Genomic DNA, 27,955 nt, shown 5'->3' with positions numbered 1-27,955 from the left:
ACACACATGACTAGAAATGGACAAATTTGATAGGATAATTTTTTTGGCAAAAAATTTTCATTGTAATTATTTCACTACGTTTTTAAAACCCCAAATATTAATAGGAAGAAAATTGGTTACAAGGGTGATTAAGAATTCAACTCTGTACAGTCTTGAAAAAAATTAAGAAATTAGGAAATTATGTTCTTTCATTAGACAAGTTGAAAATATTCTGTTAATAATCACTATTCCCATTTTGAAAATATATATGCCCTGTTTTCAAATTGAGGATCTGCAAAATATGGTGGACACTACAAAATATAATATATTTCGAAGTAAGAAGAAGATCTGAAATGTAAGGAATAAAGTTACACATGAGATGTGTATCATGTAGCACAGAAAGGTTTATCAGCTTGAAAAAAAATAATTCTTATCTTATTGTGTCATTAATTAATTCATGAAGTTGAATAGTTTTTTCTCACACAGAACATTTTTTTTAACTTTGATCCTGTATCCGGATGTATCTTCAAAAAAATTATCTGAAGAAATTCCAATGAAGTTTCTAAGGCCTTTGGGTACTTTGCATTCATGATGAAATACAAAGAGAAAGCTACTTTGAAAGCTTTCATATCCATCGTTAATATTTTCCGTTTCAAAAAACACATGGTAAATTGACACACCTCCAGAAGCTGAAAAAAATATATAGATTATTTTATATTCCCACCCCAATGCTAATGTAAGAACTGCACAAATCGAAATTACACAGAATGAAAACATACAAATGTTACCTATAACTATATAGATTCTTAAATTTGTTTACCTACATTCCCAAGCATCACACTTTCTACAACGCATATTTGAAAACTGATTTAGATACTTACTTGGCTTCAAAGGGATTCAAGTCAGCGCGGCGTCACAGTATATACTCAGGGCTTTTCATGATGAGCGTTAATTAGCCGTTTCTGGCAAACTATTCAACGGATCAACCTGAAAATTCCACAGTATGCATAAGTCAATATGACCTACACGCCTAAAATATTTTAAACGAAGCGCCGTTGTCTAAAGTAGCGGCTTCTTTGATTTTTCAAATGGAACACCCCGTATATAATATCATATTATGATTCATTATCACTTTGTCAACAAATTCATATACTATTTCCCTATACCTATCTATTACCGTTTAGAAGATATAAATTAATTTCGATATTTGTTTTACCAAACATGAACTTTTATAAATGCTGATAATCTTGAACTCTCTTGCACTAAAACGATCAAATTTGAAATGGAGTGGAGTGATACTATGAGGATCTTCACTCCGATTCATATTTTCATTTGCCTCATACAGGGTCTTCAAAAAATGCAGATACTTTGATCTCATGAAAAAATGAGTGGAACTCAATTTTTCCAAATGGAACACCCTGTATATTTCAACATTTTTGAGCTCTACATCCAATTTTAGATCAACTTTGTTCAGATAATACTATTTCTATTCTGAACCGTTTTCGAGATAAACTGTTTCAAACGGAAATTGAAATGGTTTCCTTGTTCATCACTCATTTTTGTAAAACAGATTTCGTTTGATGTTTCCCAATTAGTCACAGATGATACAATGAAAAGATAATTATTAAAATACTTCTCAACCATCGAATGAAACTTCTCTTCAAACAATAGTTTTATTAACGCTGAAACACGAACTGAAAATAATAAACCCATAAATTAATGAGTTAATTTAATCGTCAGTGTATTTCAGAATATGTTCAAACACATCTCCACCTCTGCTTAAACAAACATGTAATCTCTTCAAAAGATTGTCATGTGTAGCGCTTCTGATCAAGTCTGGAGTCAAACTTTTGAAAGCAGTTGTAACTCTCGATTTCATATCTTCCATTGTTGTTATTGGAGTAGAGTAAACTATATTTTTAATGAAACCTCACACGAAATAATCTAATGGATTACCATCTGGTGTTCTAGGAGGCCAACGAAAAGGTCCATTATTACCATTCCATCTGTCTTCGAAGATTTCGGTTAAAGCTTCGCTGACTGAATGAGAATTATGGTGTGGAGCACCATCCATTTGGTACCATACACGTTCTCTTCCTGGTCTATTATTTAAAATCATTTGAATTCCATTCCTCAGTAAATCTTCATATTTTGATGCATTCAAATTATCATCATAAAACTCGATAAAAAAAATTCACTCATTGTTTATGGCACAAAATACATTGAATTGCCATCTTTCTTGAAAACCCCTTTGGCGGACAACATGGGGATTTTCTGGCGCCCAATAATGACTGTTGTGTCTATTGAAAACTCCATTTTTTGTGAACTTGGCCTCATCTGTCCATATGATATTGTCAAGGAAATGTTCATCCTCTTGAGTCTTGACAAGTAACCATTCAAAGAATTCCACTCTACGAGGTAAATTAGTCTCTTTCAAATGTTGGACACAGTACAACTTATAGGAATGTCATTTATGCTTATTAAGAATTCGACAAATTGTCACGTAGGGTATACCTATCTCCCTTTCAGCCTCGTGCAGAGAAGCATTTGGAAATTCATGAAAGTATCCCAAAACTGTTATACCATTGTCATCATCATCCACTTCAGTCTTCTTACGAATGATTTTTGGACGGAAGAATAGGCAAAAAGAATAGGCTCTACAGATTCTCAAATCTTGAGTGATGAATTCGATAAGGAATATTTTTAATAATTGGCCCTTAATATAATCGAATCGGCAAACTCGTCCGCCATCTTGAATTCTCAAATCAATGAATTAATATGCTATATTTGGCCCCATAAATCACTACAAAGAAATTTCGCATGGATTCGTACCATGGTTCATGAATAACAAAACTCATTCTTCATATTGTTTTTTTTCTTGTTGAAATGAAAATATATTTTGTCACATCCGAATATGAACATCTGCCGATCCCATGAATGTTTAAAATCTACTTGAAACATAGTTCATCATTGTCCAAATGATCTGGGTTACTTGAATATTACACACATGCAAAATTATCATTTGTACAATTTTCTCGGGTTCCCAAACATGGTTTTCATCGACTGTATTTTGAACAGTTTATATGAATAGTTGTTATGTTGAGCAGTGTTTAGACGCTTTGGTTGAGATTGTAGTAGGGACAAATGTCATTAGTGTTAAATACGTTAGCATTGTAAAAACTAAAACTCCTGGACACCAACATCAAAGGGACCGACGCTAAGTGGGACTACTGTATAAAAGTATACTGTGGCGGCGTTCTGAAAATGGAAGGTCACTGATGTACCACGTGTTTTGGAGGGGATTTCACAAAACATATCACGTAAATTGAACTTCACATGGAATCTTCTCTGATTTATTTAATTTCACAACGTATTTCCACACAACTCTTTGGTTCACATATGATATTCTGTGAATTCCATTATCACGGTTTTTATTGTGTAAAATTGAAGTTACCCTATAAATATTTAGAAAATTACAGTTTATATCTATGTTTTTCAAAATCATTTTTGGCGATTGTTTTTGGGATAGTCATGGAGTTATTTTAATCGATTATCTCCAAAAAGGAAAAACCATAACAGGAGCATACCTACTACGCATCGTTACTTGACAAGCAGAACTTGTCGAAAAATAGGCCACGTTTGCAGAAAAAAATCCTGATTCACCAAGACAAGGCATCGTGTCACACCTCAGCGGTTGCCATGGTGAAAATCCAGATATTACGGTTTGAACTGCTTGACCATCCGCCTCACTCACCAGATCTAGCCCCGAGCGACTTTTTTTTGTTTCATCTTGAAATTGCAGGACATAGATTTTCGTCAAATGAAGAGGTAATCACCCTTGTGAACAATCATTTTACAGAGTATAAAGAAGACTATGTTGAAAAATAAACTGAAAAAATGTCTTGTAACTATGTTAGCTCGGAAACTTTTCAGGCCATCTTCGTATATTTTCAAATCTTATCAGATGAGGATAGATCACCGTCGTGATAAATCAACGAAGTCACAAGAACAATGTATTAAAAAATGTTTTATTAGGTAATAAAATTTTATCAAGCATGAAATAGCAATAAAGTTGGAACAATGCATCTTTCTTCCTTTTATCGCACAATAACTGAGGCATTTATAAGATAATCACTTCTATGATGAGAAAATAACAATAAATAATTATTGCTAACATGTCTTGGGCATTGCTGTTATAATACATTTCTACCATTTTACCTCGTGTTCTATGATTACTAATCTTTCAACATGTTTGTTCGTTTTTATCGAGAATCAATTTAAGGTTGAAAGCTATTGAAAAATGTATTTAGTAAACCACTTACATTTACATGTATGTTTATGAACATGTACGCTGTCTGTGAATTCGTTCTTCTCAAAAAGTCATCAATTTCTATTTTATTCCCTTCGAGTAATCCCCCTTCAATCATCTTGAAAGGTCGTCCTTTCATGGGCCTCTTCAATCTTGAGAACAGAAAAAGTCGCAGGCGGCCAAGTCTGGTGAATACGGTGGCTGAAGCATGATTAAGGTTTTGTTGTTTACCAAAAAATCACGAACAATCATTGAGTATCTACTAAATTTTTAATTTATTAATAAGTATATTCACTTGAGTCGAATTCATACTTGCCATAATTTGGTTTTCAGGGCTTTCATATTTCAATACCATCCCCAAGAATTCAATATCTTTAAATTAGCTTATAGGTTCTCTCCCCAAAAGTCCCAGTTGTGTACTCATTTCATCATATGCCACACTTATTTCAAAATAACGAATATAACCAGATATCAGTTGAAAAAGTATGAATTGTGAAAAAACATTGCTTATTTATATTATTACAAGACTCAGGTGATAATTTCATCATAAAAAACTACTAACTTGCAAATTCTTTTGAAATTCTTCGAAATATTTGTATTTACTGGGTTGTTTCAAAAGGTTGGCCCGTTTGAAAGTCGTGTGTTTTTGAAGCTCTATATCCCAATAAATATTTATTTTACTGTGTCGTGGTATATACTGATCGATGAAGAATTTTGTACTCTACAGGCAGTTTTTTTATCATGTGGTAACAGTGCTATATCCCGAACCGTAACAGATACGAAGACGATAACCTGAATGGGAAAAAAAGTTAACTGTCATCGGGAACAATACAATGGTCGAAGAAAATTTACGGGACTCTCGCCCTTCTCGAGTTATACGGGGAAAACAAAAACTGCTGTTTTTTTTCGAATGGAATTGTTATTTTGAAGAATATCAAAAAATGGAAAAAGAAAATGTTATTGTGTTCGAAGTGTACTATGACGATGTAATAATAAATATTTGGTAAAACGTTTAACGTGTCAACATGGCCACCATCAACTTATTTTTTAACACGGACCTATCTTTTTCATTACAGATATTGATGAAGCAATAAATTCATAGTCTAAGGGTATATCACATTTGATATTTTTATAGCGTTTCATTTGAAATAACTACCATCATCAGTGACAACAATTTTAAATTACGGTCCTGTCGTTATTTCTTTTCTAAATCGTTTCGATTTCTGCAGAATATAATTCAGACAACCCAATAAATTCGACAGGTATATACCTCAACACAATGAAAATTCGTACTTTTTCGATTTGGAAATTTTTGTGTTGCCGTAATCCTTCTTTCAAGGCTTATTTCTCCCTAACCAATTGTAATTAGTGATATTTTTATAATTCTTAATCCTGGAAGTAATTAATTCAATCAAAATTCGATTGTGGTATAATTTGGTATGATCAAATTCTATCTCAATTAATTTACCATCTTAAACGCGTATGCTTTGCTTGGTTTCTATGGCAGGAAAAATTAATGCGTTGTTGATATCTGTTGACAACTGTCAGACGTCTATGACCATATCAAAGAGAAAGGACTGATGTGCTATTTAGTTATGCAAAATAGAATAGAAATCTTCTTTTGGCAAGGAATATGTATATTGAGCTATACCCGAATCGTCGTATTCCAAACATCCAAATGTTTAGACGATTGGAAAGAAATTTGAGGGACTATGGTGCATTCGACAGAAAGAAAACAAGAAAATGTGTGGTTACTGGAAGTGTGAGGAATTGAATGAATATTATGGGTTATTATCTGTTACGGTTTAGAATATAGCAATTTTACCACACGATAAAAGAAACAGCCTGTATAGTTGTCCATCATATTCCCCAGATCTCTCGCCAACAGACTACTATCTTTACAAGTGCTTCGATAACTTTCTCACCAGTGAAACATTCACCAATCAGGACCAGGCAAAAACGGCCTTCGTTGACTTTATCGAATTCCGAGCACCCAATATTTATGCACTGTAGTAGACTCATAAAAACGGATAAAACTTTTCAACAACCTAATGTTGAAAAGTTTACCTGCTTTTCCATAGGTATCTGTTTCGAGTTTAATGTTTTACACACAACGGCAATGTTCACAAATCTAGAATGTATTATAATCATTTATCAATTTTGTTCGATTCTTACATCCCTCTAAAGTTTATACCCTATAATTATAAAATTGAACTGCCCGATAGCCAAAATGGGGACGGCACAAGATATATAGATAAAGTTTATTTCAGATTAACCCAGTAGAATTAGCTCAAAAAAGAGGCCAGTAACGCAAACATTTTTACCGGCAATTTCCTTTCGGAATTATTTACCAGGAGTCGCAGGCAGTATAAATTTAAGTTCCTGGGGTACAGGATCCGTTGCGTCATCCGCCATCTTGAATTTAAGAGTTGATTCTTGTTTATTGAATAACTCGTTTATTTTCAATTTTACACGAGAAACAGTAATTACGAAAGTTGTTTGAAATTAAATTTTCTACAATTTTCGTATCTAACGATTTTTTATTAGGATCGATAATTTACGATTTATAACCGAAAAGAGGGGGTGAATTTTTGTTTATTGAACAACTCGTTTACTTTTGGACCTCATCAATTTTTTTCGTGAGATCGATATTTTTCGATTCATACCCGAGAAAAAGGGGGTATCATTGTATCATCACGTTTATTTTCAATTTTACGAGAAAAATTGTAATCAACAAAGTTGTATAAAATTGAATTTTCTACAATTTTGGTCCTTATCAATATACCCGAGAAAAAGATGGGGTGAAATTTCATCATTGTATTATCAATTGACTGTACTAAAAACAAAATAAAAATTCATTTTTTCAATTTCAAAAGTTATACCTGTCGAGAAACTGATTATTTACATTCCTTTTTTCCTTTTTCGTAATTGTTAGTACCAAAAATATGAATCATAAAAAAATAATTGTAGCTTACATGATCTAAACATTAAATTTTCATCAAATTTTCATAATCATTCAACAAAAAAACAAAAAAAGTAATAATATATAAACTTCAATTATGAACGGGATAATAGAATACTTAGGTTCACTTCCACATCTTCTCAGGTGTAAATAGAAAAATAACGATCCTATGAAAAAATCGACGTTCGAAATTGTAGGAAATTTGATTTAATGTAACTTTGTTTTTCAAAATTTTTCTCGTAAAATTGAAAATTAACGTGAAAATTTTTTGCCAAAAAAATTATCCTATCAAATTTGTCTATTTCTAGTCATGTGTGTCGAAATAACCAATGAAACCATCATTGATAACTACCCATGGATAGTTTTCACGGGTAGTTATCACTTATGTCATGACATTGCTAAGCAACCAACACAATAAAGTTGTTTGACATTTCAGTAATTCAATTTATTTCGAAAATGTCACTTCCTCGCTTTGGTGTTCAAAATGATGCGGCAATTGACAAAATCATTGAAGAAAATACACCAAAAAATACTGTCAATAGTAAAAAATACACTTGGAAAATATTTATGGAATTTTGTGACGCCAGAAAATATGAATTGGATGGAAATCGTACTCTCGAAGAGCTTGCATTAATACTCAAGGATTGGGCGATTAATATGAGAAAAAAGGATAGCACAGAGTTTAAGGAGGCTACTGTTAAAACCGTATGGAATATAACAAGCAAATTATTACAAGAAAAGTATTACAAGGAGTATAATATCATGCTAGACCCCTTAAAAAGTGTTGCATTCAAACAAGCGCGGAATGCACGCGACGCAGCACGAAGAAATTTACAACGGAGTATCATTATACGAATTGTTCTTTTAATAACTGTGTGTTCAATAAATAATTTTGTTCGAATTGCAAAAAATTTTCTCACCGAATATCCCTCGAACATTGATAAATAACTCATAATTTTATCACAACTTCCTCAAGCCCGTTATTTTAGGTAACATCCCTCCGCCTTCGGCGTCGGGATGTTACCAAATAACGTGCTTTCGAAAACTGTGATAAAATTATTTCGTTAGTTATCAATGTCCTTGGGATATTATAGCTGATAATACAATGATTAGATTTTACCCCCTCATCTCGGGTATAAATCGAAAAATATCGATCCTAGGAAAATATTGATGAAAAATGAAATTTTAGGAAATTTAATTTCGAACAAGTTTCGTGATAACAATTTTTTGTGTAAAATTGAAAATAAACGAGTTATTCAATAAACAAAAATCAACCGCTACTGACCCCTCCAAAAAACTCCAAACTAGTAGAAATTTTTGCATTGTCAAATCCTAATTCGACTGGGCTAGATTCCAAAGTGCAAGGCCTCCTGCAAATGTTGGTGTTGGAAATAAAATTTCACCTAGATTTTATGAAGATCAGGTAGTAAAACACGAAAAACCACTGTTATTACTATTTTCTGTTGAAAACAGATAATAAATATATGTTGGAAATGTGGGTCATTCACCTCAATGTATTTTTGTTATTCTTTGGTATTCTATGTCTTTGTAAAACCAAGCCGGTTCTATGTATAACCCAGTTTTGAAATCGACCTCCGAATGAGGAATCGCTCTCAGTCTTCCTCTGTAGTTTTCACTGCAAGCAGGTAACTAGAAACCAGAGCCCAAAAAACTTTTCATTATTGAATTCATTTCAGAATTTTCAAAAAATTATTCTTTACCGCTGATTATAAAAGGGTTATCAATCTGGTTCTTTAATATGAATTAACCCGAAAGAAAATCGTAAATGTAAATAGTACCTGCACTGGAACAAAAAAATTTGAATGCAACTGAATGCATGTTTAACGAACTTTTTTAAGGAATTAACGGCCATTCAGTAGAGAAAGTACTCAAGACGGAAATGAAGGTCGTAAAAACAGCCGAGAATGATAAAAAGCTCATAAGAAACTGAAAGCAACGATAATCATCTTGAAATTGATACAGAAAATAATTCAAGTGCCATTGAAGTCTCCGACTAATTGATCATTTTATCGGGCTCAGTTCAAGGAGTTGAGAAAATGATTGGTAAGATAGTTGGGAGGGTTGTTTTTTAATTTCCAACAAAGATCTATATACGGAAGAATTTCTACCGATGCTCAAACAGCTGATCGGAGTAATTGTATGTTAAACATAGGTTATGTTTATCGTCTCCAGGTTTCTGTTTTTTGAGTTATTCAATTGTGAATTTAATATATTCCATTCGGTATTAACTGAGAGTGAAAGAATTTCAAAAATACAAACATGGCGGTACATCCAAGAAGGAACATAGTCGTCTCAAACAAGTGGTACTGCAATTCATCCACAAAGTCACTGAGATATTTCTACCTGCTATGCCCCTTAAGGACGCCGCTAACGAACCATCAAAATAGTGACTTGCGACAAACAACGACGAAAGAGGCGGCCGCCGCTTTTGATTATATTGTGTTAAAAATAGTATCAATAGGCGTTGGAGTGGGGCTATTAATATAAATATTACAATGATATATCCTGTATAATGCGAAGATAATTGAAGTATAGTGAAAACTAATTTTTTTAAATATTTCATTTCGAGAAGGACAATTTATATTTAAAAACGGTTTTTATTTAGAATATACGTTACTTCAGCGAGACAGACGTCTCAACACACCAACCAGGTTGCCTGCCAGCTCGCAAGGCAGACAAACCACCCAGTCAACCAAATTGTCACGTGGTGTCATGTCACCCAGCAGTGAACCAATGACAGTGCACCAAATTGTCACGTAGCCTCCCCAAACTGTCACAATTAATCTATAATTCTCCAGTTGCCAACTTGGGTTCAGTAAAATTTTCAGAAAAATTTTGAATAAGCCGAAAGAGAAAATGAAGGTTCCAGAGGAGTTTTTGATAAATTGACACTGGGCCATCTGTCAGATGGCACAAGGGTCTTGATTTTTCTAGTTCAGTTCGACAAAGATAGTCTCCATTCTGTCTCAGTTATGAAATAAATAAAAATAAAACTAAATAGTATATTGTGTAACAAGTGCGTGAAATCGACTTTTTTACACAAGCGTGGAATTTGCGACACGAGCCCTCAGGCGACGCAAACAACGCGAGTGTAAAAAAGTCTTCACGCACATGTTGCACACTATACTTTTTCTACGACCATACAGAGAAAATTAAGCACCATTAGTTTAAAGAGCTTTATTGAATTTCAGAATAATTAGTAAGTACCTATATTATAAAATTAACAATTAATTCTTATACTGAGATTATTATTTTTGGTTTTGATTCTGATGTGGAATAATAATGATTATTAATAGTAATATTGGAACCTGTGACCATTCCAAAACTTACACCTGCAGCATTTGATTTTTCTACTAGTGTGTTTCTTGACTTGGAAGTTGAGATGATAGAAGTACTGGCGATAGGGGCTGAGGAAATTTGATTTTGAGGAATTTATTTGCCACATTAATTTTCTGAGTAATTGAGTTTTCTATATAATGCTCTGCCACTGCAGAGGATTTCCAACCTCCATGTTTTTTTAAGGTAACAAATCGCCTTCAGCTTCTACTAATAACGTGGCGGATGACCGCCTAAAACAGTGGCCTGTATATTGTTCAGCATGAGGTAAATTTAGGTATTTTGCGATTACCGAAGGAACTTTACCGATTTTATTTATACCAACGATCTGGCAGGTACATTTTCCACCTTGATAATTAATAAATAATTTTTTTTCTGCGTATTTTTGCGGACGGAGTGCCGTATATTTTCGGTATAATTCAAGATGTTCCGTGATGGTAAATTTTCTTGAGATTTTGGTTTTTGTATCATGGACGTTTACTATGAGTATTGTACCTAAATCTTCAATATCATCTAATTTCAGTTTATATAGTTCATCTCTTCTAAGAGCTCCAGCAAGTCTAAATATTAGTATAACCTAAAAGAAAAAGAAATTACAATATAGAAACTAAAAAAAGATTATGGCTGTCAGAAATCGAACCCAGGTCCTTGGGCGCGCGAGGCCGACGCACTACCGCTGAACCATTCGTATTTACAAATATATGTGTGAAAACGCGATTCTCAACGCCCAATTTAAAATAATTTAGAAGATCATAGTTAGATATCACATTAACATAGTTTTAGATAATATATCTGATATAATGTCTCACTACCGTCAGACATTAAACTTATCTTGGTCAATAAAAATTTTTCGTCAGGAGCTTCTTGTATAAACTTCAGTATTTGTTCTTTCTCCAAAACTCTGGATTTTTTGGGAACGTATCCCTCACTTTTCTTTTTAAAAAAGCACGTACCTTAGGATAGTCAATATTTATGTTTTTTTTAATGCTGATGGTACTTTTTAGCATTGAGAAATTACTCGAAAGTGTTGCTGCCTTAAAGTTCTTGGATAATTCTGACAAATACGCCAAAATTACGTTTTCAGAAAATGAATTGATATTCTTTGTTTTCCTCCATGCCATGAATTTCTCGGACGTATTTTCATACACGCTCAATGATTTTTGGGGTAATAAAGTCTTACTAGCCTCATTGGCTGCATCCATAACATCTGGCGGGGTACTTCGTATATCTGAATGATCAGAATCCACGCACAAGGGCGTGAAATTACATTTTACGATTCGTGAACGGTGTGTGAAAGTACTATTTCACGTACAGGAGTAGAAAAATACATTTATTTGGCTGAAAGACTGACAATAATAAGTCGTCCAAAGTAGACACATAGTACAAAGACAAACTTAAATATACTCGTATTCATTCAGCGAATACAAACTTTCGTCTCAAAGAAAATCCTTAATTTATCCTTAATTTTTTTAAATATTCATATTTTCACAGTCTCTAACGTGACTTGGCAATGCGTTAAGTAGCTTCAGACCTAAACAACTTGGCACACAAGACGTTAATTTCGTTCTAGAAAATGGTATGAAAAAAATGTTCCATTCGTCTTGTGTTGAAAGACTGATATTCATCAACATGAATGAATTCTGTTAAAAAAAAATGTGTTTTTTCGTTAACCAGCTGTCGCACCCCTACGAACGACAACCCTCAGAAATCGAAACTTGTGCGAGCTAAAGGATTAACGAGGTCTTACGTGTGATTCCTATTTTTGAAAGCATATAAGCACATTTCGAAGGCGTACAGAGAAACAACAGTTGAAATTTTATGTTTCAATTCCTAAAAATTTAATGTTATTTGTTCTATCTGAGCATTTCAAGATAAATATCGTTTACCTTTTCTGCCTGGCCTGTTATGAAAACATAGAATATTGGTTTTTGTGAATTACGCAGCAGTAAGTTTCGAAAAACCAGTTATTCACCATCGAAACTACCCTATTACATTTGTTTCCCAAGTCGATCTCCAATATGTCTGATATAATTGCAGATGTGATATGGACTTATTGTGTAATGGGAAGGGCTGATGTTGATGAATTGATTTCATTTACATACAAGGGAAATAACACAGGACACAAAATAGAGCCCTGTGGGACTACTAAAATTTGATTTCACTGTTCTCAGTCTTCCATTCTCACAAAAGTTCAGACTGACAAACTGTTGTCGATCAACATACTTCAAGTTACTTATGTAACTTCAGACTTTTTGGTTAAAGATCAGATGTGAGTCATGAAATTATTTTGAAGTTTTGAGTCGTTTTTCGAATGGAATACCAACTTAAATCTTCTTGTTTAAAGACTTTTTTAAACCTGTTTTTCAATAGGTTTGAAGAAAACTAGTTGCTTTCAGTTATTTTTCCATTATTGTTCATCAACATCAATTTTTTTCAGTGGTAATTTGTATAGTAATCAAAGTAAACAAAGTCAATATTCAATGAAGACGAATTTATTTTTGGGTAAATGCATTATTGTACCTATATCTGCAACATTGTTATATTCGTTACATTGCTCGAGACTTTCTACATACTCAATCAAAGGAATGCCAAGAAATGTTTGTTTTATTCATTGGTGTAATATATACAACTGATTTTGATTTCTTGAAGTATATATAACAATGTAGAACAGAAGAAAACTATGATGAAATCGTTTTTCACGTTATTCACATCAGTTACGTCGTTCCTCTATCAATCAAACATTGACAAGTTAATGAAATTGATAAATTATTAATGGCACATTGAAGACAAGTTCCATTTTGAACTCGTTCAAGAAGATGTCTTATGTTCTTTTACTGGAAATAAAAAAATATTAACCCAGAAACAGAAGATCCAGTACTCGCACGGTCATCGCTCCGTTTTAATTATTATTATTCCTAATGAGTTCAGAAGTGGTGACCGAATTTTTTGAGAATGTATGTAAGTACTATAGTTTTCTTTCATCCATTTCAAATTTAATTTTTTTTTTGAAGGTTGAGTTCAAAAACAGCTTTGCTCAATTTTTTTTTTAATATTATGTATGCTCTTACTTTAGGTGAATAAAGAGGTTTTATTTTTTTTCCCGTAGTGTGCGCTGGTCAGGCCCTATTTCCGGAAGCCCCTATACATTCGATAGGGCGTGCGAGTAGCATCAACCAATGACCACACCCCACACCGTGGGGTAAGTGATCATTGGGCCCTGAGCAAGCGCAGTGAGCCAAGAATGACAGCCTTCTGCATCTGTGCGGCTAAGATTTCTGCCTTAGTACGGCAAGCCGGTATGATTTTAAGATTCGAGAGTAGAGAGGACATAATTCCACCAAGGACTCCAATAATCGGAACAACCATCTTGACAGAGTGATCTGGATAGAGTCGGCGGAGTTCGAAAAGAAAATCTCGACATCTTATCCGTTTTTCCTCCGTTCTGACGATATTCGTCTCGCCAGGAGCTGCAAACATATTTGTTGCAGCAACTTTGTTCTTCCCCGACAGTTTCGATGACCAGATCTGTCGAAGTTTGTGCTGATACTTGCCGCGGAAAGAGTTTTTCACTGCAGTTACTTACCTCTTGTGAGTGGCGTTGTTCCACCCCGAGGTAAGTATACGTCTCTCCAGCATCCAGATGGTGTAGGATGCTTCCATCTACGAGCTGCACATCCTCTCTGTAGTCCCCGCATCGTCCTCTTTTGAGATGAACCATTGCACATTTGTCTATCCCGAATTTCATACCGATAGCATGCGTGTACTCTTCCACCACCCTCAAGGACTGATGGAGATCCTTCTCTCCAGAGGCATGAAGTTTAAGATCATCCATATAAAACAGATGCGTGACCTTGTGCCTCCGGTTTCCGGGGGTGCCACAGTTATACCCTCGAGTATTTCTGAGCGCAACGGATAATGGCAATAGTGAGATGCAGAATAGAAGGGGACTGAGGGAATCACCCTAAAATACACCTCTTCTGAAAGTGACCCACCCTGTTTGGACTCTTGCTTGACCAGATGTTATGGTGAAGCGAGTTCGCCAAAGTGGTATCAGTTGTTCAATGCATCTCACTATGTTGTACCGCAAGGCATCTGAGCAAATGCAAGATGAGCTCATGCGAAATTGTATCAAATGCCTTACGGTAATCGATCCAGACCATAGAGAGGTTACGCTTATATTGTATCGAGTCCTGCGTTACACATCTATCGCTGAGCAGGTTCTCTTTACATCCAGCGACTCCTCTCTTCGACCCTCTCTGCTCATATATCCATTCAAACACTCGGTCAACTGCGGTGAGTATTCGTGTGTATAAGATGCTTGTAAACAACTTATAACACGAATTCAAGCATGTTATCGGTCTGTAATTCTTAGGAATCCACAAATCTCCGCTTTTTGGGATAAGAACGGTCCGCCCCTCGACAAACCAATCCGGAATCGGCTGCTCTCCATCCAGCCATGAGTTGAAAACTCTGGCCAGATGGCGGTGGGTACTTGGTAGTTTTTTCCACCAATAAGTGTTCAGCCCATCTGGGCCTGGAGTAGCAAAGTTCTTGGAACCAACAAGGGCCCTTCGAACGTCATCCGGGGTTATCGGGTTGCGCAGTTCATTGGGCTCAGGCTGTCAAAGCTCTCTGTTGAAAGTTTCGAACTGACCTAGGGCTGGAGTCTCTAAGTTGAGTGGCTGCGGGTGTTCATAGATATCCTTCCAGAAGGATTCCATCTGAACAGCGGTTGGGGGATTATTCACGAGACATGGAGGCTCTTGGAATAAGCGAGAAGGTTTCTCGCAGAAACTAAGGTTTTCCGCGATACTTCTCGCTCGCCTCACTAGTGTCCTATCAAGGTAGTGCTGTTTGGTGGTCAGCAGCACGCCTTGGCTTAAAATGTGATAGATACGTCGTAGATTGGCGGCTATTCGCCGCACTGCGGGTGTGAAAGGCCTGTTGGCCGCCCTGTAATCCATCACACATTGGATACGAGACGCGTGTTGTCTCGCCGACGTGATCTTAGCCTCCATCTTGTGTACACGCCGTTCAATCTTCCGAACCGCAAGGCCGGGATTTCGTCCTTCCGATTCGGAAAGCGATTGGACGACGTTATACACGGCGGTGTTGATTTGCCAGATGTCAGCCTCTTCTGTTAGAGCACTATGAACCTCCGCATCCAAACGAGCCAGTTCTTGTGGCTTCAGGGGCTTAATCCTGTGGGGCGCCCTGCCTGTTCTGATTGTCGTCTCCATTGGTGGTATGATGCGAGTCTCCTCTCCAGCCGTGCCAACGGTTGGTAGAACTGTCACTTCTACCACTTCGTTAGCAGGCTGGGAAGGAGCTAAATAGCCCTGCCGCCGAAGATAAGATACATAATCCCTAAGGTTTTGGGGTTTTATTATTATTATTATATCTCAAGGGGATTCTGTTTGAAAAAAATATTTTTCTGTTAATCAACTGTCGCACAAGTTTCGACAACCCTCAAAAGTCGAAACTTGTGCTAGCTAAGGACTAACGAGGCCTTACCTTTTAACGTGTGGTTCTTAGCGCTGGTTGGATATAATAGGAAAAGAAAATCGATCGTCCGGCCTTGCGGTTCAAACCACCGGTCGAGTTAGTGAGTGGAACAAACCACCCACGCCAACCCAACCGTCTTACCAATTAGGCAGCGTTTTCGGCGAAAGCCGAATCGAGGCGGCATTGTCGCCTCGATTTCTCTCGGTTACCACCTTCTTTTATCAATCAATTCATACAAAACATTGATAAAGTATACGCATCAACTGTGTTGATGCTTTGTGACCTGTCGAAAGCGTTTGACTGCGTCTCACATGAAATTCTGTTAGAAAAATTAAACTATTACGGAGTTAGAGGTATTCCGCTTCACTTAATGAGAACCTATCTTTATCTTAGTAATCGTCAACAAGCAGTGATGCTCAACGGTACCTTATCATACTATCAAGCATGGCGTTCCGCAAGGGTCAGTTTTAGGTCCGTTAATATTTGTCATTTATGTGAATGATTTATGCAAATATATGATGCCGTTCAAATTGGTTCTCTTTGCGGACGACACAACTTTCATTCTGTCGGATGAAAATAATGAAATGTTACAGTTTCATCTCGACGAGGTATCTAATTGTGCTAATCAGTGGTTTCTATCTAATAAGCTGAAACTGAATTGTCAGAAAACACAGTACATCCAGATTTCTGCTGATAATAAAATTATCTCTAATTGTGAAACTAATGAAGTTAAATTACTGGGCATTACATTAGATAATAGACAGAACTGGTCTGCACATATTTCTCAACTGAAGAGAAAACTCTCGGGTTCTCTATTTGCTCTTCGCCAATTGAAATACGTCACTAGTGCAAATCTAATATATAAAAATGGATGTTTGTTGGTTGGTTGGTTGATAGGTGGTAAACTTCTATATCGCTCACCCGATCGTAATGAAACTTGACATGTATAAGTAATTTTTCATATAGAAGGTTTTTAGGCTGTCAATTTTTCTGTAACTCGCCACTAGATGGTGCTGTAGAACAAATTTGGAAGCACTGTTTTATAACGCTGCGCACGCGTCAAAACATTGGAACAGCAGCGATACAGCAACATAGTACTAGTATATTATAAACCTCATATTTTTTACTGTTTCACTCTTATATTACAACTTTGGGGGAATTCATGGCATTCCATTCAAATATTTAGGATGCAAAAGAAGGCATTGAGAGTGTTGGCTAATATTGAATACCGGGATCACTGTCAAGATTATTTAAAAAAACTCGAAATTATGCCATTGCCAACTTTATTTCTTTATTTCGTTTTCATTGAAATCCATAAGAAGAAACCATCCTTGGCGAAACGAACATAACACACGAAACGCTCACCACATTAGAATAAATCGATTTCGTCTTCACTTATCGCGAAAAAATTCCATAGATTACTCTCTGTACAATATTTTACCCTAAGATTTCAAAGAACTCGGTATGAACACTCACCAGAGAATATTGAAAAATTATTTGTTGAGGCATTGCTTCTATTCTGTCGATGAATTCAGAACACATTTTTGTAGTAACACACAAGTCACTACTTCTTTTTGATTTCCAAAGTTTTTACATATGTGATTGTTGTTATTTGTGTGTAAATTTTAACTTGTAAATTTTAAATATAAAGCCAAACATATTGTACTATGTAACGTAGTCAAATAAATATTATTATTATTATAAAAATCTATTCGATAGTTTTTGAGTTTATCGTTTTCAGACATACAGACAGACAGGCACGGCGGGGGACTTCAATTCATAATATGTATTGATGTACTGAAAAAAGACAAATAAATGAACACATTTCAATTGAAAAAATATTATGTGGGTGGTCGAAATTTACTCGTAAATAGCACGTAGGCCACTTTCCCTATTAAATTATCGGGTTTCATGAAACTCCTGTAACGTATCTCCCTCATTGCTGTCACTACCGGACACTCGTCAAGTATGTAACTCTAAACACCATCTGTAGATTGTTTGCAATGAGACTGAAGACACCAGATATACAGTGTGATACACTATATTTTAGTCATTTTTGAAAGCAGAGATTTGATTTTTGGTACAGAGATAGACCTTCATGGGCCGCACTTTTAGCAATATGACTGAGGACGATTTATAATTCGAGGACTGGCAACATTAATGTCAATAGGTAAAATGTAGCAACATCATAATGGAGAATATTACTGGAGTTTTATCCCAACACCAAACCGTTATTTTTACCACCTCGACGCGTGTTTCAATCACCAAGTGATCATCTTCAAGAAAATTCCCTCATCCTTTTTTTTGTATCAAGATGGAGTAGTAGAAAGCCAAAAACTTTCTTTCCCAAAAATTGGTCACTCCTAAAAATATAACCCCTTCAATTCAAATAAGATTAAATAGTTTAACTTCAGTAATATTCATTACACCGAAGGTTCCAAACAGTGCATCAGAAGTACCATCATTTTTTAGCATAAACGTACCTACAACGTTTTGATGTAGAGTGCTATTTGTGTTGTTTACAGTGTGTTAGTAAAATTAATTTGAACAAAAATAGTGATTACACCTACATACGGAATTTCAGCCTCGGAAAATATAGCGGTATGGAGAAACATTGATGAAGCGATAGTTATAATATATAAACGCACCCTTTTTACCCCTAAGGAGACGCCTCGGTTGGAAAATTTGAAAATTCAAAAACCTTCTTTATTGCACATCTGCAATATACATACAACATTCCATCCTCCGAAAATATAGAGTTACGGAAAAATAGTGATTAGAAGGTAATTTTCATATGTAAACGCGTGCCTATCATCTCCAGTGGGAGCGTCTCACATGGAATATTCAAAATTTCTTCTTATTGCACATGTTCAATATGAAACGAACCTTCATACAGAATTTCAGCCTTCGAAAATAAAGAGTTACGGAAAAATAGTGGTTATAAGGTAATTTTCAAATGTAAACGCGTACCTTTCGTCTTCAGTGGGAGCGGCTCACAAGGAATATTAAAAAATTTCTTATTATTGCACATGTTCAACATGAAACGAACCTGCATACAGAATTTCAGCCTCCAAAAATATAGCGGTATAGAGAAACAGCGATGAAAAACTAATTTTCATATGTGAACGCGCTCCTTTTATCCCCATTGGGGGTTGGAATATTTTAAAATTCAAAAACCTTCTTTATTGCACGTTCACAACATACATACAAATTTTCATCCTTCGAAAATATAGAGTTACGGAGAAATAGTGGTTATAAGGTAATTTTCATATGTAAATGCGTACCTTTCATCTCCAGTGGGAGCGGCTCACATGGAATATTAAAAAACTTCTTATTATTGCACATGTTCAACATGAAACGAACCTACATACAGAATTTCAGCCTCCAAAAATATAGCGGTATAGAGAAACAGCGATGAAAAAGTAATTTTCATATGTGAACGCGCTCCTTTTATCCCCATTGGGGGTTGGAATATTTTAAAATTCAAAAACCTTCTTTATTGCACGTTCACAACATACATACAAATTTTCATCCTTCGAAAATATAGAGTTACGGAGAAATAGTGGTTATAAGGTAATTTTCATATGTAAATGCGTACCTTTCATCTCCAGTGGGAGCGGCTCACATGGAATATTAAAAAACTTCTTATTATTGCACATGTTCAACATGAAACGAACCTACATACAGAATTTCAGCTTCCAAAAATATAGCGGTATAGAGAAACAGCGATGAAAAAGTAATTTTCATATGTGAACGCGCTCCTTTTATCCCCATTGGGGGTTGGAATATTTTAAAATTCAAAAAACTTCTTTATTGCACATTTACAACATACATACAAAATTGCATCCTTCGAAAATATAGAGTTACGGAGAAATAGTGGTTAGAAGGTAATTTTCATATGTAAACGCGTGCCTTCCATCTCCAGTGGGAGTGTCTCACATACAATATTCAAAAATTCCTTCTTATTGCACATGTTCAACATGTAACGAACAGAATTTCAGCCTCCGAAAATATAGCGGTATAGAGAAACAGTCATGAAAAAATAATTTTCATATGTGACCGCACTCTTTTTATCCCCGTTGGGAGTCGAAATATTCAAAAATATTTTTTTATTGCACATTTACAACATAAAACAAACCTACATACGGAATTTCATCCTCCAAAAATATAGCTATATGGAGAAGCAGTGATGAAGAGGTAATTATAATATGTAAACGCACCCTTTTTACCCCCAAGGGGACGCCTCGGTTGTAATATTTGATAATTCAAAAACTTCTTTATTGCATATCTACAACATACATACAAAATTTCATCCTCCGAAAACATAGAGTTACGGAGGATGAGAGTGATTAGAAGGTAATTTTCATATGTAAACGCGTGCCTTTTATCTCCAGTGGGAGCGTCTCACATGGAATATTCAAAAATTTCTCCTTATCGCACATGTTCAACATGAAAAGAACCTACATACAGAATTTCAACCTCCGAAAATATAGCGATATAGAGAAACAGTGATGAAAAAGTAATGTTCATATGTAAACGCGCTCCTTTCATCCCCATTGGGAGTTGAATACTCAAAAATATTTTTTATTGCACATTCACAACATAAAACAAACCTACATACGAAATTTTATCCTCCAAAAATATAGCGATATGGAGAAACAGTGATGAAGAGGTAATTATAATATGTGAACGCACCCTTTTTACTACCCAAAAAGATGCCTCGGTTAGAATATTTGAAAATTCAAAAACCTTCTTTATTGCACATCTACAACATACATAGAAAATTTCATCCTCCGAAAATATAGAGTTACGGAAAAATAGTGGTTATAAGGTAATTTTCATATGTAAACGCGTACCTTTCATCTCCAGTGGGAGCGGCTCACATGGAATATTAAAAAATTTCTTCTTATTGCACATGTTCAACATGAAACGAACCTACATACAGAATTTCAGCCTCCGAAAATATAGCGATACGGAGAAACAGTGAAGAAAAAGTAATTTCCATATGTACCTAAACGCGCTCCTTTTATTCCCAGTAGGGACGCACCGGTTGGAAAATTCCAAAATACTTTTTTAGTGCGCATCTAAGACCTAACAAAGATGAATGAGTGAGTGACTTTTGCATTTATAAGTATATATTTGTTTTGAATGCATTTTTAGACATTTTCAACCATATTAAAAAAAACTGCCCTAGTGTTATAAGACGTTATGACGTTTTTTGTTAATTATAACATCAGCCAGCTAATTCGTTTTGTAATGTTAATGAAAGCAGCCGGACAAAGAATAAGAGAACTGGATATTAGCACAGCATGAACATCAAATCAGTTTGTAACTGCCCACGCTTGCAATTTCACAATTTGATCTACATACATTTATACTGCACTGCACATCTTGTTTTAAGAGGATGTGTGGGAAGTTATTGTGATAAATGAGTTTGAAAAATCATTTCAATTGCTTTCCTGTCATATTAAATTTTATGAACTAACATACAAATGTAGCAATAAGCCGGTGATTGATCTCGCTTATACAACTAGCCCAGCATTAGCTCGATTGCTAAAGCTTTTAGAATATTTTGTTGTTTTCAGTCATGGATTGCTCTTTCTGAAGTAAAAAGGGTCGAAGGGTGGTAATCCTTGCTTACGGAACCTCAAGGAAAATTGAAGTTGATGACACACAGTAACGAAACATTTGACACAAACACAATGAGTGGTACTGTTGTGGATGGAATTTTGTGAAATTCTAAATACGCTGACTGTTTCAAAAATAAGGCGAATTTTAATTTTTCTCATAGAATATTTATTTAATCAACGGATTCAAAAAACAATTTATTGTGAGATTTTCACTGAACGATTTTACAAAAACGCAACACGTGTTTCGCCATACAATGAAACGACCTTCTAACGGCAAACCTTAGTTCAACAAAAATTGCGAATAAGCTGCCGCCTCCAAAAATCACGCCTACCGTGGTGAAAATCCCAGTGCTGACTGAAAAAAAAAATTAAACTTTCTATGTTTTTACCACTTCTATTTTATTACACTTTTTATAAAAGTGGTAAAAAAACATAGAAAGTTTTGACAAAATGTTTTAGACTTTCACGGCTGAGGTTTTCAGTGACGTTGCTTTTCGAGTTTGAAAGCCGTGGGTTTTTGGAATTTCTTCCTGACGTTTCGCTGGTGCGAGTGCCTAGCTTCTTCAGAGGTTTAACCATCATTGCTTGCTTTAGGCTTCGTAAAGCGTATTTATGCCTTGTCATAACCAGTCGGTTATGGTATCCCTGGTTGGGGGTAATACCATAACCGACTGGTACGGGAGGCAATAGAGATCCACAAACACACGGATAATTTTAACAGAAAAGAAGAAGCGGTGAACCTCAATCAAATATGAAACCCCATTTTAAAGAATTCGAGAATAACGAACAGGACAACAGGTAGCAAGATTGTTAATGTTCCAGGTTCAAGTGCAGGTACGAATACAGGTACAAATTCAGGTACAAATACAACTGATTACCTGACAAGGCATAAATACGCTTTACGAAGCGTAAAAGGGTAGTCATCGGACAGCAAGCCATGATGGTTAAACCTCTGAAGAAGCTAGCTACTCGCGCCAGCGAAACGTCAGGAAGAAATTCCAAAAACCCACGGCTTTCAAACTCGAAAAGCAACGACACTGATAGAAAGTTTTATTTATCTTTTCTTCATTATGATTTCCTACCACGTAGTAACGGCCAAATCCATCAATTTATTGAACTAGTTGTGTTAATGCTCGCAACTTAGGATAAATGAAAGCAAAAAACTTCACAATCAGAGAATTAGGGATAAACTGTCAATCCCAACGGGTATAGATCCTTCTGGTCGGTAGCTAAAGCTGTTAATCAGAACTTTACGGAATCCACAATTCCACCACTAACAAAAGCGGATGGTTCAATCGCAACAACAGCCATAGAAAAAGCAAATCTACTAGCTGAACCATTTGCGTCCCACTCCACAGTCGATTTTCTGGAAAAGGCACTACCCACAATTCACAAACTAGAATCCACAATGCCGGAAACAAGTTTTCGACAGCGGTTAATCTGGCGAATTTTGAAACAGCCCAATATCAACATGGAGTCCCTGACGAAGTGCCCGTCATCGTACATAAAAAGTCTGCAAATGAACTCGCACCAGTATTTTGCATAGTTTTCAACCTGTCCTACAAAAAAGGAGTTTTTCCTTCTTGTTGGAAGATTGCTCGCGTTTAGTCTATTTCCAAAGAGGGCAACAAATCCAAGTAACTATAGACCAATTGCTTTGCTATCAGTGATATCAAAAATGTGGAGAAAGTCGTAAACCACCATATCCTCAAATATTTGGAAGGCTTCAACATCTGGAGCGATCATCAATATAGTTTTCGGAAAGAGCTGTTGCGCTTGATATTTCTGAGGTCTTTGACCGTGTGTGGTATGAGGCTTTGCTGGCCAAACTTCGATGCTATGGTTTGTCGGATCATGTCTTTGTACGGCTTTACAGCTTCCTGGACGACATTCTCTGCAAGTGGGCGTCGATGGATATCTCACGAATACTTTCACCATCCACTCTGGTGTTCCCAGGGGTCCATATTGTCTCCAACCCTCTTTTTATTGTATATCACCAACTTATTGGAAAAAACCAATAATTCAATATATTGCTTTGCTGACGACAGCGAACTTGTCTCGTCATTCCATTTGAATTCCAGATCATCGGCTACGGAGGCATATCTTCACCGGCAGCAAAGGTTGCGTATCTTGATTTCGAATTGGGGTGAGAGTAACCAGATTCAATTTAAAGGCTACAAAAACCCGGGCATCGATTTCCTCCAAGAAGATTAATGTCTCCGAACCGGATATAATAATGTTACGTCAGACAATTCAGCTTTCTGCTTCGATAAGTTTGTCGGGGGTTGAAATGAACACCAATATGTCTTGGCACAATCATGTCACTGGTATTGCAAAAGCTCCTTCTCATAAGCTTGGAACACTGTTCCGAATCAGAAAACTGTACACACCTCAGCAATTTTGATGCTTCATAAAGCTCAGATCAGACCGTCTTTGGAGTATTGTTCTCATGGATGGAGCTCCGCTTATCAGCATACCCTGAAGCCGCCGGATTCCATCCAGAAAAGAGCCATCTGCCTGAGAGACATGAACATCACTTGCGGCTTTGATAGCCTGGAACATCGTCTCTCTTCTATAGATACTTTCACGGGAAGTGTTCAAGTGACTAGGCACATTTGATTCCACCAAGGTTCAACTCAGTATACTTCGAATGTCAGTGTTTAAGAACTCTTCAATATGGAGAACTGCGTTTATGTGAAGTTAACTTTCTGAGAATGTTTTTTCCAAATAAATGTAATCTCCAGCGATTCAAATCCAATGCGAATCGCTACTTTCGCACAGGCACCACTTATAGACGCCCTAATGATTTCCCTGTAGTGCTTGTGTTTTGTCCTTAAAAAAAATAACTGTGAATCAGTTGTCCAGGGATAACTCTAAGTTTTCTTTCAGAATATTGTTTTAAAATTGACTACATGGGGAATATTATCGTTGAGAAGGAACCTGTTTACCTAAATAAGCAGAACTTACCGATTCCTCAAAAACGTGTTGAGCAATCGCTGAATATACAGGGTGTTCCTTAAACACATGCTAATATTAAAGGAGGTAATTCTTAGACCCATTTTAAGAAAAAAACTTCCTATGGATGTATGTCCTAAACGCCTTAACTTTTGAGATACAGGGTGGCAAAATTTTCAAAAATAATCAGTTTTTTAATAATAACTGAGATAATTTTGTAGACATCTTTGGCATATTTGGTACATATGTTCCATGCCTCAAGACGTATTTTCTGATGTACACAAATTTGTATTTTCTCAAACAGTGGCATCCCTACGGGTTTCGCATTGAATATTTTTGGGGAAAAAGTACTACGCCAATGCTTTCTTTTCAAAATAAAATCATTTTTAAAATTCTCATTTATTTTTGAGAAAATTTGATCTCCTGGTATTTCTTTGTCCGACGCATGATTTTCACTCAAAAAAATAAAAATCGACAGAAAGCAAATTAAGAAATTAGATCAATTCTAAAATGAATGAGAATCTGAAAAATGCTTCATAACGCATTACCAATTCCTTAATAATATTTGAAAACATAATATGCAAAAAACTAAATTTTTCACAAAAACGAGTTTTATTTTATTTTGTGACAGTAAGTCTAAACGAATAGCACAAATTTTTTAATTAGTAATAATACCAAAACTGATTATAAAAATTGTTGGAAGTGGCCACCTGCACTTAGTATGCATGCTTCCGCCCTTCTACGCATGGAATTACGCACCCGTTCAAATATTCCCGGCGTATTTCGTATAGTTTCACACGAGGCAACTATTCGCTTTCTTAAATCTTCTAAAGTATTAACGGGAGTTTTATACACGAGAGTTTTAAGGTGACCCCATAAAAAAAAATCTAAACTGTTGAGATCGGGGATCTTGCTGGCCATTGCTGAGGTCCTCCGCGACCTATCCAACGATTAGGATAAACTTCATTTAAATGGTTTCGGACAATTACACTGAAATGAGCAGGGGCGCCATCGTGCATGTACCATATTCGATTCCTTAACGCAAGTGGCACATCTTCCAATAACCCAGGTAAGTCTTCTTCGAGAAAGTGTAAATAAGAACGACCATCAAGGCGTCCTGGTAGAAAAAATAGGCCTATTAGTTGATCACCTATAATTCCTGCCCATACATTAACCGAAAATTGGTGTTGGAAATGGGTTTCGGTTATTGCATGGGGATTTTCTTCAGCCCACACATGATTATTATGGAAATTTCGAATGGAGAAAAACATTCCGAGAAAAATTTGCTTCGTCTGTGAACAAAATTTGTGTCTCAAACTGCGGATTTAGTGCAATACTTTGTAGATACCACTGACTGAAGTTCACACGCTGTGGAAAATCTCTGGGGAGTAATGCCTGCACTCTTGAAATATGGTATGGGTATAACAAAAAATCAACCAAAATACGCCAAACAAATATCCAGAGTTCTAGCGATCTTCCTCGTACTCGTCTCAGGATGTTCCTCAATTTCTTGCAGCACCGCTTCCTCAATTTCAGGAGTTCTTACTACACGAGGTCTACCTTCCGGAGTCCCTTTCTTGAAACTACCAGTTTCCCCAAGTCGACGATGAATATTTGAAAAGGTTCGGCTATCTGGTGAGGCACGATTAGGATATTTCCTGATAAATGCGCCTGGCTTCTGTTGCATTACCATCGGCAAGGCCAAATACGTAATGCATTTGCGCCATTTCTGCCATATTTTACCATATTTACTGATACTCAGAAAAACAGCGGACTACCAAAATAACTTCAATAACACTTCAAAATCAATCAAAACGCGCTGTGACAGTTTTTAACACCAACACCTTACTTTAAACCAACATCAATATTAGCTACTGACGTTTGTACATACAGAGAATCCGTTTTTTATTGCTATGGTGGGTACGCTGTTTTTTTGCTTTTAATCCTTAAAAGAAATCACATATCGACAAACTCTATATTTCCAAGAGGTGCAGTAAATAAATTCTGCTACACGTCATTTATTCCAGGATAACTAAATTTATGTTTTCAAAAATTATTAAGCGGTGCTGCGTTATGACGTAATTTTAATTGAGAACAGTGCATCTGACAACAAACAAATACCTTTTGGATCCTCAATTATTTTGCAACAAATCTGATCTCTTAGTTTGCTTTCAGTCGATGCACGATACCGCATCAGATTTTTAAGGAATTTATCCTTAAGTAAAGCGATTTTTAATTTTTTGAGCGAAAACCATGCGTCGGACAAAGAAAACCCAACGAATCAAATGTGCTCAAAAATAATAATAATAATAATAATAATAATACTTTATTCACGAATAAAAAAAATGAATAAATAGTACACACAATTGCAAAGTAATTGAATAAAGTAAGGCAAACGATAAGTGATGCATCACTTGTTTCGTTAATAAATAGAGAATAACAAACGATTTTTTTCTGGAAAATAACAGGTATGTAAAATAATATAATAAAATAAAGTAGTAATAGTATATACATAACAATAATGGTATAAAACGATATATCCGTTTGTCACAATTAATTTAAAATTGACATGTAAACAATATAAAATATAAAATTGATGAATAAGTGACATAAAACAAAAGACAACAGAGATTAAGTCTATATAGATACTAAGATATACATTTCAGTATTTTTTTTTTTTTTTTTTTTTTTTTTTTTTTTTTTTTTTTTTTTTTCTTTCCTATGTAACATAAATTGTACTTTCATGAGACATACAATATGAATCGTGACATGATTTCAAATTAAGTGTGGTTTATTAGTAGCTTTTTGTGGATTTCAATGTTTTTCTATTAATGAATTGATTTTACATCGATCGTTTTCCAGTATGAATTCTTTAAGTTTCTTTTTAAACTTCCATTTGCTAGGAATATTTATAATTGTTTCAGGTAGGCTGTTATAACATTTGATGGAAATGTATGAATATGCTCTTTGGCACAGTGATTTCGTTACAAGCGGGAGAGGGTGACTATTTTTATTACGGGTATTATAATTATGCTCAGGCAGTTCTACTCGATATTTATCATTGAAATGATACTTGAGATTCACACGAAAGTAGAATAGTTGGCGGATGTCCATTACTTGACAATCTTTGAATAATTGATTGGAGGAGTACCTGCCATTATTAGATGTAATCAATTTCAATATTCTTTTTTGAAGGATCTCTAACGGATTGATGTGGATCCGAAGTGCGCCACCCCATACTAACATGCCATATCGCAC

The 27,955-nt window shown here is 35.5% G+C and overlaps 1 protein-coding gene and 1 long non-coding RNA gene across 2 annotated transcripts in view; one reads left to right on the top strand and one right to left on the bottom strand.

Moving 5' to 3' along the window:
• LOC141486580 (uncharacterized) overlaps positions 1-27,955 on the top strand; it is a 173,036-nt gene that overhangs the window by 14,645 nt on the left and 130,436 nt on the right. The window lies entirely within an intron of this gene.
• LOC141486582 (uncharacterized) lies at positions 113-8,349 on the bottom strand. The gene is made up of 3 exons (XR_012467934.1): positions 8,171-8,349; positions 861-966; positions 113-668 (listed from the first exon to the last, which is right to left on the bottom strand). It is a non-coding gene; the product is annotated as an uncharacterized lncRNA (long non-coding RNA).

Source organism: Leptinotarsa decemlineata, unplaced genomic scaffold (assembly GCF_025532065.1).
Source record: "Leptinotarsa decemlineata unplaced genomic scaffold, Ldec_3_MD MMD2_tig00026358_RagTag_RagTag, whole genome shotgun sequence".
NCBI classification, from domain to species: Eukaryota; Metazoa; Arthropoda; class Insecta; order Coleoptera; family Chrysomelidae; genus Leptinotarsa; species Leptinotarsa decemlineata.
This window is presented reverse-complemented; position numbering and strand designations above follow the sequence as displayed.